Consider the following 13,424-nt stretch of genomic DNA (forward strand, 5'->3'; position numbering starts at 1 on the left):
CAAAGAATAGGGGATAATGTGATTTTTTTTTGGGGGGGGGGGGGATAATCTTTTAACCATTTCTTTAGTCTTGCTAACCCTCTTCTATGTATTCTAGTTGGGGTGCATTAGGTTCTGTCAGGTTTCTATGCTACTGACAGCAGTGTAGGACACAGCAAAGATGGCAGTGAAGAAGTTTAGTTGGGGATAAATAGCTTTTGTGATTTTCCTTAGGATTTTCATGTAAAATGCTGTTGCTAAGCCTGTAAGTTAGGCTTTCTTCATCCAGGCACTCCTGTAATAGAGCTCTTCATGTAGAGTCACATAGTAAAAGCTGTCAATCACTGTGTAGGTGGGATGGGGAGATCTCCAAGTTTTTTTCTGAGTGTTGTTTGCATTTAAAGCACACCAATCGTCAGGATTTTCCTATATAACCTAAAGCCAGTGCTATACTGGCAATATAAGGCTGATTCTATACATACCTTTAGTTGTCAGCTAGGATGTATAAGTTTTGAATCACAAGAAAATAAAGTTTGTAAAATGATCAACTTGTTGAGTGACAGCAGCTTCATAGTTGTCCCCTCCCCCTGTTACTTAGGCTAATTCTATTATACAATCGTTTTAGGCTACAGTCACGTTCCATTTTTGCGGTCCGGAAAAACAGTCCTATTTTTCCACGGATGCATCTGTGTGACATCTGCATCCATTCCGTTCTGTATACGATCTGTGTGTCATCCGTGTGACTTCCATTTTTTTGCGGACCGCAAAAAAAAACAAAAACAGAAGGAAGGTTACATACAGTCCACGGTATCTGGCGAGATGCTCCTCCCCGTATAAAGTCTATGAGGAACAGAATGCGGAGTAAAGAGGTAGGAGCAAGAGCTACATACTCACTGATCACCGGGGCGGCTGCCTCACTACTCCTGCAGCAGCTCTTCTTTTTTACAGAGACCCCCCAGCTAATTAGGCTCATACATATTCAATGCTTCCTTCGCTCACCGGCATCTGTGATTGGTTGCAGTCAGACGCGCTCCAAAATTGAGACAAGTGTCTGACCGCAACCAATCACAGCTGCCGATGGGTCGGTCTATATCGTACAGTAAAATAAAAAAATAATTTTAAAAAACAGGCGTGCGGCTCCTCCAATTTTGATACCCAGCCAAGATAAAGCCTCTCTGCTGGGGGATGGTATTCTCAGGCTGGTGAAACCCATGTTATTGGGAGCCCCCCCAGCCTAAAAATATCAGCCATCAGCTGCCCGGAATTTTCACATCCATTAGATGCAACAGTCCCGGGACTTTACCCGGCTCTTCCTGACTGCCCTGGGGCGGTGGTAATCAGGGTAATAAGGAGTTTATAGCAGCCCTTAGCTGCCACTAAGTCATAGATTAGTGATGGCAGGCGTCTATGAGACATCCCCTCATCACTAATCTGTAAGTGAAAGTAAATAAATACAAACATCTAAAAAATCCTTTATTTGAAATAAAAGACAAAAAAGCACCCTCTTTCACCACTTTATTATCCCCCAAAACACCCCTCCAGGTCTGACATAATCCACACAAGGTCCCACAATGCTTCCAGCACTACTACATCTGAATCTCACAGCGAGAGCCATAGAACATGACCGCATGTTGCTGGAGTCAGGCCTAAAGTGAAGTGAGCTACGCGGTCAGCAAAAACGTCACTCAGGTGGAGAACTCCAGCTGTGACCGCACATCACCTGAGCAATGTCACCCCTAGTCACAGCCCACGATACTTGATGTGAGAACGCGGCAGACCATGGAACTCAGTGACGAGTGCTGATGTTACGAGTTCAGCGGAGCTCATCACCGCAGGTGATGAACTAAGCTAACCTCATGATGTCAGCGCTTACCATAGATAGATGAGAATGATATATATATTATCTCCCACTCCTCTGCTTTTTGTAATCTTGCATCCTTTAGTGCCTTTCATTTGGCACTAATGGGTGTTTTGCCTTGTACTTAGCCAAAAAGTAAATAAATAATTTAAAAAACGACGTGGGGTCCCCCCGATTTTTGTAGCCAACTAGAGTAAAGCCGATGGCTGCAGCCTGCAGACAGCAGCTGGCAGGTTCACCGTGGCTGGTAATCTAAAACAGAGGCCACCCCATGCTGTTATTTTAAATGAAATTAAATAAATACTTGAAAACAAAAAATGTGGGGTCCCCCCCAAATTCGATCACCAGCCAAGTTAAAGCGGACAGTTGTGGTGTGGTATTTTCAGACTAGGGAGGTCCATGATTATTGGACACTCCCAAGCCTAAAAATAGCAGCCGCAGCTATCCCAGAAGTAGCGCATCCATTAGATGCGTCAATCCCTGGCACTTGGCACCAGCTCATCCCGTTGCCCGGATGCGGTTGTGTGACATCCTGGGCAAGCCAGGGGTCACAGGTCACAACACCACCACACCCCACACTCCAGGTAGGCACATCACAGCTAAACTACAAATCCTTGTTGCCTTCCTCCAGAGGCTGATGATTCACACCAGGGGGTGGGCCAGGCGGTTGGCTCCGCCCACCAAGGAGATCACAGTTCTGGAGGCGGGAGAAACCAGGCAGTTAGCTCAGGGAAGAGCTAGAGATAACCCCAGGCAGGGCAAGAGTGAAGTCTAGCTGAGGGCTAGAAAGGAGTAAACAACTAAGTGAAAGTAGAAAAGTGGAAAAGGAAGAAAGCAAGTGAGGTGACAAGAAGGAAGGAAAGCCTGAAGGTCCAGCTTTGTGTAGGGCCAGAACAGCAAGGTCAGCGACGGCGGTGACCGTCTGTAGTGGGACCGTTTGGAAGTTCCTGGAAGGACCCCGTTGGCTGTGTGCCCGGTGGTCTGGAGCAGTGTTCCGAAGGACAGTCAGCACCAGGGCAGGGGCCTCTCGGACCCCAGCAAGGCTAGGAGTCGCCAAATTTGCCGAATCCGTCAGTGAAGGGGACGTAGATCCCCCAGAAACCAAGTCCCGAGTGAAGGCAACAGCTCAACCTGAAGCAGAGAGACACCGCCACCGCCAAGGCACCAGTTTCTCAGGGCCAGCGCCTGCGGGCAAAGTGTAGAGCTCCTCCGGCCCAGATTGTAGTCGGGGAGCGGGTAACCGGAGGGAATCCACCGCTACCACAAGTCAACCATAGGTGCAAGGAAGAGGGACATCACCGTCACCTACCGGGAGTGCAGGTGCAGGCGTCTGTGGGACCGTCCTACCAGCCGTTTGGTTTACCGTACAAACTGTGTCCGTGTCTCAGGCTGAGTGAGTACCACAGTGCCGCAAGGCACAGCGCTGCCCCCGCGTCCCTGCGCCCACCAGGCCCCGCACCTCACAAACCATCACCGGGCCCCGGGATCACCAACCCCTGCCCACGGAGGGGCAACACAACACCTGGCTGCTCCGCATTACCATCCCCGGGACCCCCGCATTGAGCAGCGGTGGTGAAATCACCACAACCGTGGGTGGCGTCACGAACTATAACAATCCCCCCACCCAACAAACCCCTTTCACTCACGGGCGAGGAGTGCCGCTCGAGAAACCCCCGGGATCCGGCCTACGGCTCGAGCCACCACTGAGCAGCGGCCGCCGGACCCGAGCAGAAGGGGGCGAGCGCGGTGTGCTGACACCCTCCTCCCCGCCCGCGACAACTTGGCGTCACGAACAGGATCTTACCGCTCTGCCGTCTGGTAGAGGTGCGCCTTGTTACCGCCGGAGGTATCCGGCAGAAAAATTGCAGAAGCCGCCATCTTTGGCGCGAAAAGTTCCCGCTCGAGCGTCTTCTCGAGCAGTAGAGGCACGAAGGCCAAGACCCCGCCCCGAGAGAGGAGGGGCCGGAAAGAGCTAAGGGGGACGTGATGGCGGCTGGACGCATGTAGCTGCAGCTATAAAAGCAGGGACGCCAGGACTCTGCAGCAGTATTGGGTTCCTGGAAGGCACGATTGCCGAGATGTACCACCCTACTCCCAACGAGGAAGCCCCCGCGCCCGGCACGGCGACGTGGTTGAGGGACCGGACCGTCCCGCTGAGTAACCGTCTGCAGGCCCATATGCAACTCCTCCTGGAGGAGTGGGAGACCGACATGGCGGACGTAGTGGCTGCTATGTGGAGACGCGAGGCAGAAGAGGATTTGGAGGAGCGGGTAAGCGACCCACGCCCCTGTATTCCTGAAGGATCGGCCGCTGCGGCTGAGGGGCCCGGCCGGCTTCCGCTCACCCTGCCTCTCTCCCCGCTATCCGTAATAGCTGCTGCCGCTCCGCCATTAGGCCCGCTACCTGCCCCATCGGTAGCGATACCCTGCTCAGCCGCTTCGGCGGACCAGCCGGCTGCAGACGTTCAAGACGGCCCTGAAGTGCACCAAGGGGAACCGCTAGGACCGCGGCCCCTTAACAGCGTGGTGCCTGAAATCCCAGTAGAGACTGTGCCAGACCCTGAGCCCGGGACCGTGGCCTGGATGAGGGCCCGGGTGATTCAGTTCCACCAGCGCCAGCAGGAACAGATCTTCAGGATGATGGAGCAGTGGACCAATGAGGTGGAAGAGCTGATTACAACTGCCCCGATGTGCGGAGGGGAAATGGATGTAGCAGAGTCGATTAGTGACCCACGTCCCTATGTCCTACCAGGACCGGCCGCTGCGGCTGAGGGGCCCGGCCTAGTCTCGGCCTATGCACCGCCCTTACCGTTACTGATGAGGCGCCTCAGTGTAAGCTCGCCTAATATGCTGCTCCGTGCTACTGCGGAAGGGTCTGAAATGCTGGATGCTGGAGGTCAGGAAGCTGCGACAGCTGGCGGCAACCCGCCTGACGCAGGAACAAGAGATGACGACTCCTGCCCTAGCCTCGGGTCTGCTGCTGAGTGCGAAGAGGCAGGTGAGCATACCTGCCGTGTAGGAGACCCTGTGGTCGTTCATACTCCGTGTACCGGTGGAAATGGGTACCGGATGCCCCTGTCACCGCGGGCATGTCAGTGCATGTTGGATATGCTGGTGGCAGAGGATGGGTCCGCCGCAGCCGAAGAATCTGAGTAGGGCAGCGGATGCCCGTTGTCCAGTCCCCGTTGGGACCACCACAGTTTGTTGAAAGTTTGAAAAATGAAAATGATAATTACCGAGTTTTCACCAGATTGTCTGTTGTGATTGAACCGGCCGGAGCCGGCACCGTTGTCCCCGTGGGGACCGTTTAAAAATGCATGGGAACTATCCATGGACAAGCCCGTGAACTTGCAGGGCAACCACAGACGTTAGTGGCTTGTAAATATGTTGGTTACCGTTACCGTTTTCCGCAATGCCGCCTCCGGAGAGGCAGGTTGGAGGGAGGGCCCTCAGCAGAGCAGGCTGGGGCCCAGCCACCAAAGGAACCGGTGGCTACCCTCTGGAGGGAAGGACAGATCCCGCTCGGGTACCGTGTGCTGAACTGTGGGTCAAGGGGTGCTGCCTGGGTTTTAGGGGCAGCATCAGGACCAGGTTACTTGGGTGGGAGAGAGCGGAAACCGTCACCGTAAACCGTTGCAACGTTTAAGAAAATGTGCCTCCAGTCTTGGGAAGATTTATTAAAAATGTCATATGTTATGTTTAACCCTGTTATCCCCTTTTTTTTCAGAAAAATAAAACCGGTGTAGGACGGCAGCCCGCGGACGGTCTGCATTTTGCTAAGGGGGATTGTGACGCCCTGGGCAAGCCAGGGGTCACAGGTCACAACACCACCACACCCCACACTCCAGGTAGGCACATCACAGCTAAACTACAAATCCTTGTTGCCTTCCTCCAGAGGCTGATGATTCACACCAGGGGGTGGGCCAGGCGGTTGGCTCCGCCCACCAAGGAGATCACAGTTCTGGAGGCGGGAGAAACCAGGCAGTTAGCTCAGGGAAGAGCTAGAGATAAGCCCAGGCAGGGCAAGAGTGAAGTCTAGCTGAGGGCTAGAAAGGAGTAAACAACTAAGTGAAAGTAGAAAAGTGGAAAAGGAAGAAAGCAAGTGAGGTGACAAGAAGGAAGGAAAGCCTGAAGGTCCAGCTTTGTGTAGGGCCAGAACAGCAAGGTCAGCGACGGCGGTGACCGTCTGGAGTGGGACAGTTTGGAAGTTCCTGGAAGGACCCCGTTGGCTGTGTGCCCGGTGGTCCGGAGCAGTGTTCCGAAGGACAGTCAGCACCAGGGCAGGGGCCTCTCGGACCCCGGCAAGGCTAGGAGTCGCCAAATTTGCCGAATCCGTCAGTGAAGGGGACGTAGATCCCCCAGCAACCAAGTCCCGAGTGAAGGCAACAGCTCAACCTGAAGCAGAGAGACACCGCCACCGCCAAGGCACCAGTTTCTCAGGGCCAGCGCCTGCGGGCAAAGTGTAGAGCTCCTCCGGCCCAGATTGTAGTCGGGGAGCGGGTAACCGGAGGGAATCCACCGCTACCACAAGTCAACCATAGGTGCAAGGAAGAGGGACATCACCGTCACCTACCGGGAGTGCAGGTGCAGCCGTCTGTGGGACCGTCCTACCAGCCGTTTGGTTTACCGTACAAACTGTGTCCGTGTCTCAGGCTGAGTGAGTACCACAGTGCCGCAAGGCACAGCGCTGCCCCCGCGTCCCTGCGCCCACCAGGCCCCGCACCTCACAAACCATCACCGGGCCCCGGGATCACCAACCCCTGCCCACGGAGGGGCAACACAACACCTGGCTGCTCCGCATTACCATCCCCGGGACCCCCGCATTGAGCAGCGGTGGTGAAATCACCACAACCGTGGGTGGCGTCACGAACTATAACAATCCCCCCACCCAACAAACCCCTTTCACTCACGGGCGAGGAGTGCCGCTCGAGAAACCCCCGGGATCCGGCCTACGGCTCGAGCCACCACTGAGCAGCGGCCGCCGGACCCGAGCATAAGGGGGCGAGCGCGGTGTGCTGACACCCTCCTCCCCGCCCGCGACAGTTGCAGATGGGGTAATATATTTATTTATTTATTTAATATATGGGGTTGATACCAGCTGTGTAATGTAACCTGGCATCAAGCCCTGGCATTAGTGATGTCATAAAAAAATAAAATAGACGACAAACAAATTTTTACTTGAAAAAAACACTCCCCAACACATTCCCACTTTCATCAATTTATTGGAAAGAAAAATCAAATCCGGGTCCAGCATAATCCATTAAGGGGGTCCCTCGATGATCCTTACTCACTATACAGTATAGACCAAAAGTTTGGACACACTTTCTCATCTCTAGAACAACTATTAAGAGGAGACTTTGTGCAGCTGGCCTTCATGGTAAAATAGCTGTTAGGAAACCACTGCTAAGGACAGGCAACAAGCAGAAGAGACTTGTTTGGGCTAAAGAACACAAGGAATGGACATTAGACCAGTGGAAATCTGTTCTTTGGTCTGATGAGTCCAAATTTGAGATCTTTGGATCCAACCACCGTGTCTTTGTAGAAAAGGTGAACGGATGGACTCTACATGCCTGGTTCCCACCGTGAAGCATGGAGGAGGTGTGATGGTGTGGGGGTGCTTTGCTGCTGACACTGTTGGGGATTTATTAGAAATTGAAGGCATACAGAACCAGCATGGCTACCACAGCATCTTGCAGCGACATGTTATTCCATCCGGTTTGCGTTTAGTTGGACCATAATTTATTTTTCAACAGGACATTGACCCCAAACACACCTCCAGGCTGTGTAAGGGCTTTTTGACTAAGAAGGAGAGTGATGGGGTGCTACGCCAGATGACCTGGCCTCCACAGTCACCAGACCTGAACCCAATCGAGATGGTTTGGGGTGAGCTGGACCGCAAAGTGAAGGCAAAAGGGCCAACAAGTGCTAAGCATCTCTGGGAACTCCTTCAACACTGTTGGAAAACCCTATCCGGTGACTACCTCTTGAAGCTCATTAAGAGAATGCCAAGAGTGGGCAAAGTAGTAATGAAAGCAAAAGGTGGCTACTTTGAAGAACCAAGAATAGAAGACTTATTTTCAGTTGTTTCACACTAAGTATTTCATTCCACATGTTTTAATTCATAGTTTTGATGCTTTCAATGTGAATCTACAATTTTTAGAGTCATGAAAATAAAAAAAAGTCTTTGAATGAGGAGGTGTGTCCAAACTTTTGGTCTGTACTGTATATGTATAATGTGTACTGGCGATAGGCATGGGTGGAGTCAGTTTCACAAACGAAAGACTACAAACCAATTAAGATATAACGTCTGGAACACCATTCTAAGTTTGAACTGGGTGCAAAATCCACATTATACGCATATATAACCTGGGTCACAGCTTCCCACACACGGTAAGTTTTTTTAACTGCAAGAGAAAACACACATTAGCTAGGGATCCCAATGTGAGAGAATACCGTAACGAGGTGTTGGGACTCTGTTGTATTGATCAATTCAATAGCTAAATTTCTCCTTATTCTTAAAATTCATGGCAGTTATGCAGATTCCATTGTCATATTTTCATTCTCACATATAGCTGTTGCATTTTTCATGCCAGTATTCATACAGCAGTTTCTGCTTTACATTTATTCCCCTTGCACTATCACTGGTGTGCAGCCCTTCTCTCTATTTTGCAAAAAAGAAGGAATTGACCAGGACAAATGCAACGGTCGTTTGAATAAGCCCTTGGATTGTGACTAACATGACCTGTGCTGATGTCATACCCATGTGACCAGAAGGGGCGGGGCCTCAGCCAACATAGCTGATACCAGGAAGCAACATTTTTCTGTTGGCTGAGGCCACGCCCCTTCTGGTCACATGGGTATGACATCACACAGGTTCTGTTAGTCACAAACTAAAATGATTGTATAATAGATTTAGCATAAGTGACAGGGGGAGGGGATAACTATGAATACTCACCCCAGCTATTATCTGATCCACAGCTGCTGTCACTTAACAAGCTGATTAATTTAAACTTTACTTTCTTGCGTTTCAAAACCTATACATCCGAGCTGACAACTAAAGGTATGCATAAACTCAGCCTCATAGTGCCAGTATAGCACTGGCTTTAGGTTATATAGGAAAATCTTGTTGATTGTTGTGCATTAAACAACTATTTAAAAAAGAAAAAAAAAACCATAAAACTAAGTCACGTTCAACTTTATATCCGGAGCTCATCCAGGAACACTAGCAAAATACTTAAAGGGAATCTGTCAGCAGGTTTTTGCTACCTAATCGGAGAGCAGCATGATGTAAGAAACGAGATCCTGGCTCCAATGATGTATCACTTAGATTATTTGGTGCAGCCATTCTGACACAATCACAAGTTTTAGATTTAGCCATGTAGCAGAACTGAGAAAGCTGTCTCCGGCCACACGAGGCTCTCTATAGAGGTTGATAGTGCGGTGTCAATCACAGGATGTGTGCGGACGGTAATGTGTGTATGACTTTGTAGTCCTAGCAATGATAAGGGTATACTGCTGCTTAAACAATCATGTCCGATGAACAATAGCTTGAAATTTGACAAGATAGGCATCCTTGAATTCTTTATTTTAACCCTTGCAGCATGCTGTCTTCAATATACATCTGATGACAGATTCCCTTTAAGAATCAGAAATTCATAGTTGGAAGAGATCCACGCTCTTCATGAATGTCCAGAATCAAAGATTTTTTTTTCTTGTGTTCTGCTCTTAAATTATTATAATTTAAATGTATACATTTTTTCCTAATCCACCTAATGTTCTCATATAATCTAACATTTGTCTCACTAAGAGGTGGCAAAATTGCAGGACAGGAAAGTACAAGCTGAACAAAATCAGGAATTTATTTGTATGGTTAACTAGAAATATCAGTGGGGAACAATGTGTGGGATGGGCACTGCATCACTCGGACATATTTAGGTGACATAATCCCCAGCGCTTTTGTTATGCTACATATAGGGAAGTACCACACATACGGCAACAAGGAAGGGAAACCCTGTGTCTAAGGAAGGGGGAGATGGTGACCCATGACCAAAGCTTCCGCTGGCCCCTGCCCTGGCTCCCCTGCACTGGGCCCTATATAGGGAACAAATGGGATGAGAGCTTAGTCAACCCCACTAAGCTCTAAAGAAGAGACAGGGAGCACAAACTGAGAGAAGTGAACAAATAACGTATCTCCAAGAAGATTCAGGGGGAGTAACAGCAATAAACAACATTTCTTCAGATGAATACAATCCGACTGCTTGCATTCAAGATGTGTACAGGGAAGTAACTATCAACAGCCAACATCAGGGGGACAGGTGGGTATTTAAGGACACAAGGAGAATTGATGATAATTAGCAGCTGAAAGGTGAAGATATCTGAAGGGTCCTAAAAGGAAAGGGATTAGCCCCAAGCAGAGACGTTACATAGGATACCATTTACACCACAGCAGGAAAAATAGAATGTTAGTAGTAGTAGTTTGTGCAGCCAAATGCAGCGACTTTCAACAGCCGGACACCACAGGACTGTCTGTCAACTGTGACACGCCCATGACAGCTTTACTGACATTATCATCACTGTACCCATTGGAGCTCACAATCTAAATTCCCTGTCAGTATGTTTTTAGAGTGAGAGAGCAAATCAGGGGAAATCCACACAATCTCATTACAGATGTTTTCCTTGGTGGGATTTGAACTCAGGATCCCACCTTTGTAAAGCAACAGTGCTAACCACTGAGCCACCAAACTGCACAATACCGACTATTATACTTGTCCATTCAGCGGATTTCATTCATCTTTAATGGCGCTGTCCTACACAGTTTGACGATGTATGTATGACAGTGATGATGATGGATGAAAACAATATGAAATTAATGGAGCTAGATAAGACAGTAAAATGAATAAATATTGCATGGAGACTACATGGGATTGTTCATGCGGGATGCTTCTTTGTAGGAAAAGTACAGTACCATGTGGGTAACTTTTGACAATCATAGGGACAATTTATTATACTACTACATGATACAGTGGCAAAATATACATATGCACTGCCCTGCGAAAGTATTCATACCCCCTTGGCATTGTTCGTGTTTTGCTACCTCACAACCTGGAATGTCGCTGTTTGGGGTTTTTTTTAGGCTTTTCATCAGTTCATGTAAAGAACATGCCTACAACTGGGAAAATTTGGTTATCCTTTTATTGTGAAGCAAACAACAAATAGGAGAAAATAACTGAAAACTTGTGTGCATAACTATTCACCCACCTACAGTCAATAATTGCAAAAACTCAGTTTGAGGCAATTACAGCTGCACAATGCTTTGGATAAGGCTACTTTCACACATCAGTTTTTTGCCATCAGGTTCAATCCGGAAAAAAACGGGTAAAACGGATCCAGTACCGCATCCGTTTTTTTCCCCATAGACTTGCATTGTTACCGGATTGTACCGGATGGCTTTGCGGTGCATCCGTTTTTTTCCGGATGCGGCAAAATAAATAAATGCGGCGGCCGGAGGCAACGTAGCTTGCAACGTTTTTTTGTCCGGCAAAAAAAACGCATCGCGCCGGATCCGGCGCGATACGGCGTGTTTTACAATAGAAGCCTATGGACGCCGGATCCGGCGTAATGCGGTAAAAAACGGATGCGGCCGCCGGATCCGTTTTTGTTAACTGCGCATGCACCAATGTAATTAACAAAACGGATCCAGCCAAAAACCGGACGAAAAGGATGCAAAAACGGATGCAAACCGTATCCACCGGATCCGTTTTTTAACGGATCCGGCATAACGGATCCGTTAAAAAAACGGATCCGGTGGATACGGTTTTCACTTTTTTTTCAGGATCCGTTGGATCAGGAAAAAAAAGGACTGTGCCTGAATACATAAAACTGATGTGTGAAAGTAGCCTAAGTCTCTCTGAGCTTTCAAAATCATGCCATTGGGATTTTTGCCCATTCCTCAATCAAAACTACTCCAGCTCCTTCAACTTCGGTGGTTTCATCTGGTGAACAGCAATCGTCAAGTCTGACCACAGATTCTCATTGAAGTAAGGTCTGGACTTTGACTAAACCACTCCGATACATTTGCACATTTCTCCTTAAGGCTATGTGTGCACACTGCAAAATACGTGTTCTAAAAAACTGTAGCTTGTGGCAGAAAAACGCACATTGTGCCAGAAAACGCAAGAAGAAAACGCATGTGGTTTTTGCTCGATTTTTTCCCATGCTTTATTATAGTGAAATCAATGGCTTGAAGAACTAAAAACATGCAGGAGAAAAATGCACAGAGAATTGACATGCTGCAATTTTTTTTGTTAACCCAAAACTGCATGCAAAATAAAATAAAAAGCAACATGCGCACAGCATTTCTGAATTCTCATAGACTTTGGGTACTTTCACACTTGCTTTCAGCGGAGTCCGTCACTATGGAGAATAGCGCAGCCGTTAACGCACTGCGCTATTCTCCATAGACTTGTATGGACGACGCACTGTAACGCAAGTGTCAGCATTGCATCCGCTGGACGACGCAGCGTCGTTATTTTGACGCTGCGCCGGGTTGGAGGAACGCAGCATGTAACGTTTTTTGAGCAGCGCAATCCGTTGGATTTCACTGCGCATGCCCTCTCTGGCTCCCTGCACCCGTAACCAAGGTAACTATCGGGTAACCAAGCAAAGTGCTTTGCCGATATTTACCCTCGCTACGTGTGCAGGGAGCCCGACACTTCCCCGCTTGGCTCCGCCCCCTCCCGCACTCCACTCCGCATGTATGTACATACACACACACATACATACATACACACACGCACACTCACCTGTCCTCAGCGCCATGGTCCCGCTCGGCTCCACCCACTCCTCACTCCGCCACCTGCACACATTGTCGGCGTCCGAGCGATCAGCTTATCACCCGGCGACCGGCTACTGTGAGCGATCAGCTGATCACCCGGCGGACGGCTACTGGGAGCGATCAGCTGATCACCCGGCGGACGGCTACTGGGAGCGATCAGCTGATCACCCGGCGGCCGGCTGCTGTGAGCGATCAGCTGATCACCCGGCGACCGGCTGCTGTGAGCGATCAGCTGATCACCCGGCAGCCGGCTGCTGTGAGCAATCAGCTGATCGTTCACAATAGTCTGCCGCCGGTAAACTGTAAAGTAAAAAAAAAAAAAAAAAATCAAAACGGATTCCGTTGTTTTGCAGCATCCATTGCATCCGTTGTGCCACTATATGCAACACATCCGTTGCATCCGTCACACAACGCAATGCAACGGATACCGTTCAACGCAAGTGTGAAACTAGCCTTTGCTGGGAAAAGGAAAGACATGCAGTTTTGGGCACCAAATTGCACCAAAAAAATGCAGCAAAAAACTGCAGCAAAAAACTGCAGCATGCACAGAGCCCAAACCACTTGAGTGTTGCTTTAGCAGTATGCTTTGAGTTATTGTCTTCCCCTTGACTCAGACCATTTTCCATGTCCCTCTTGCCAGAAAACATCCCCACAGAATGATGCTGCCACCACCATGCTTCACTCTGGGGACGGTGTTCTTGGGGTGAGGAGCTGTGTTAGTTTGGATACAGGCATAACCTTTGTCTTGATGTGT

The 13,424-nt window shown here is 49.2% G+C and overlaps 1 protein-coding gene across 1 annotated transcript in view; it reads right to left on the reverse strand.

Moving 5' to 3' along the window:
- Nucleotides 1–13,424, reverse strand: part of PROC (protein C, inactivator of coagulation factors Va and VIIIa) — a 115,417-nt gene that overhangs the window by 34,484 nt on the left and 67,509 nt on the right. The gene's annotated exons all lie outside the window — the stretch shown is intronic.

The sequence above is a fragment of the Anomaloglossus baeobatrachus genome, chromosome 3 (genome assembly GCF_048569485.1).
Source record: "Anomaloglossus baeobatrachus isolate aAnoBae1 chromosome 3, aAnoBae1.hap1, whole genome shotgun sequence".
Lineage (NCBI taxonomy): Eukaryota > Metazoa > Chordata > Amphibia > Anura > Aromobatidae > Anomaloglossus > Anomaloglossus baeobatrachus.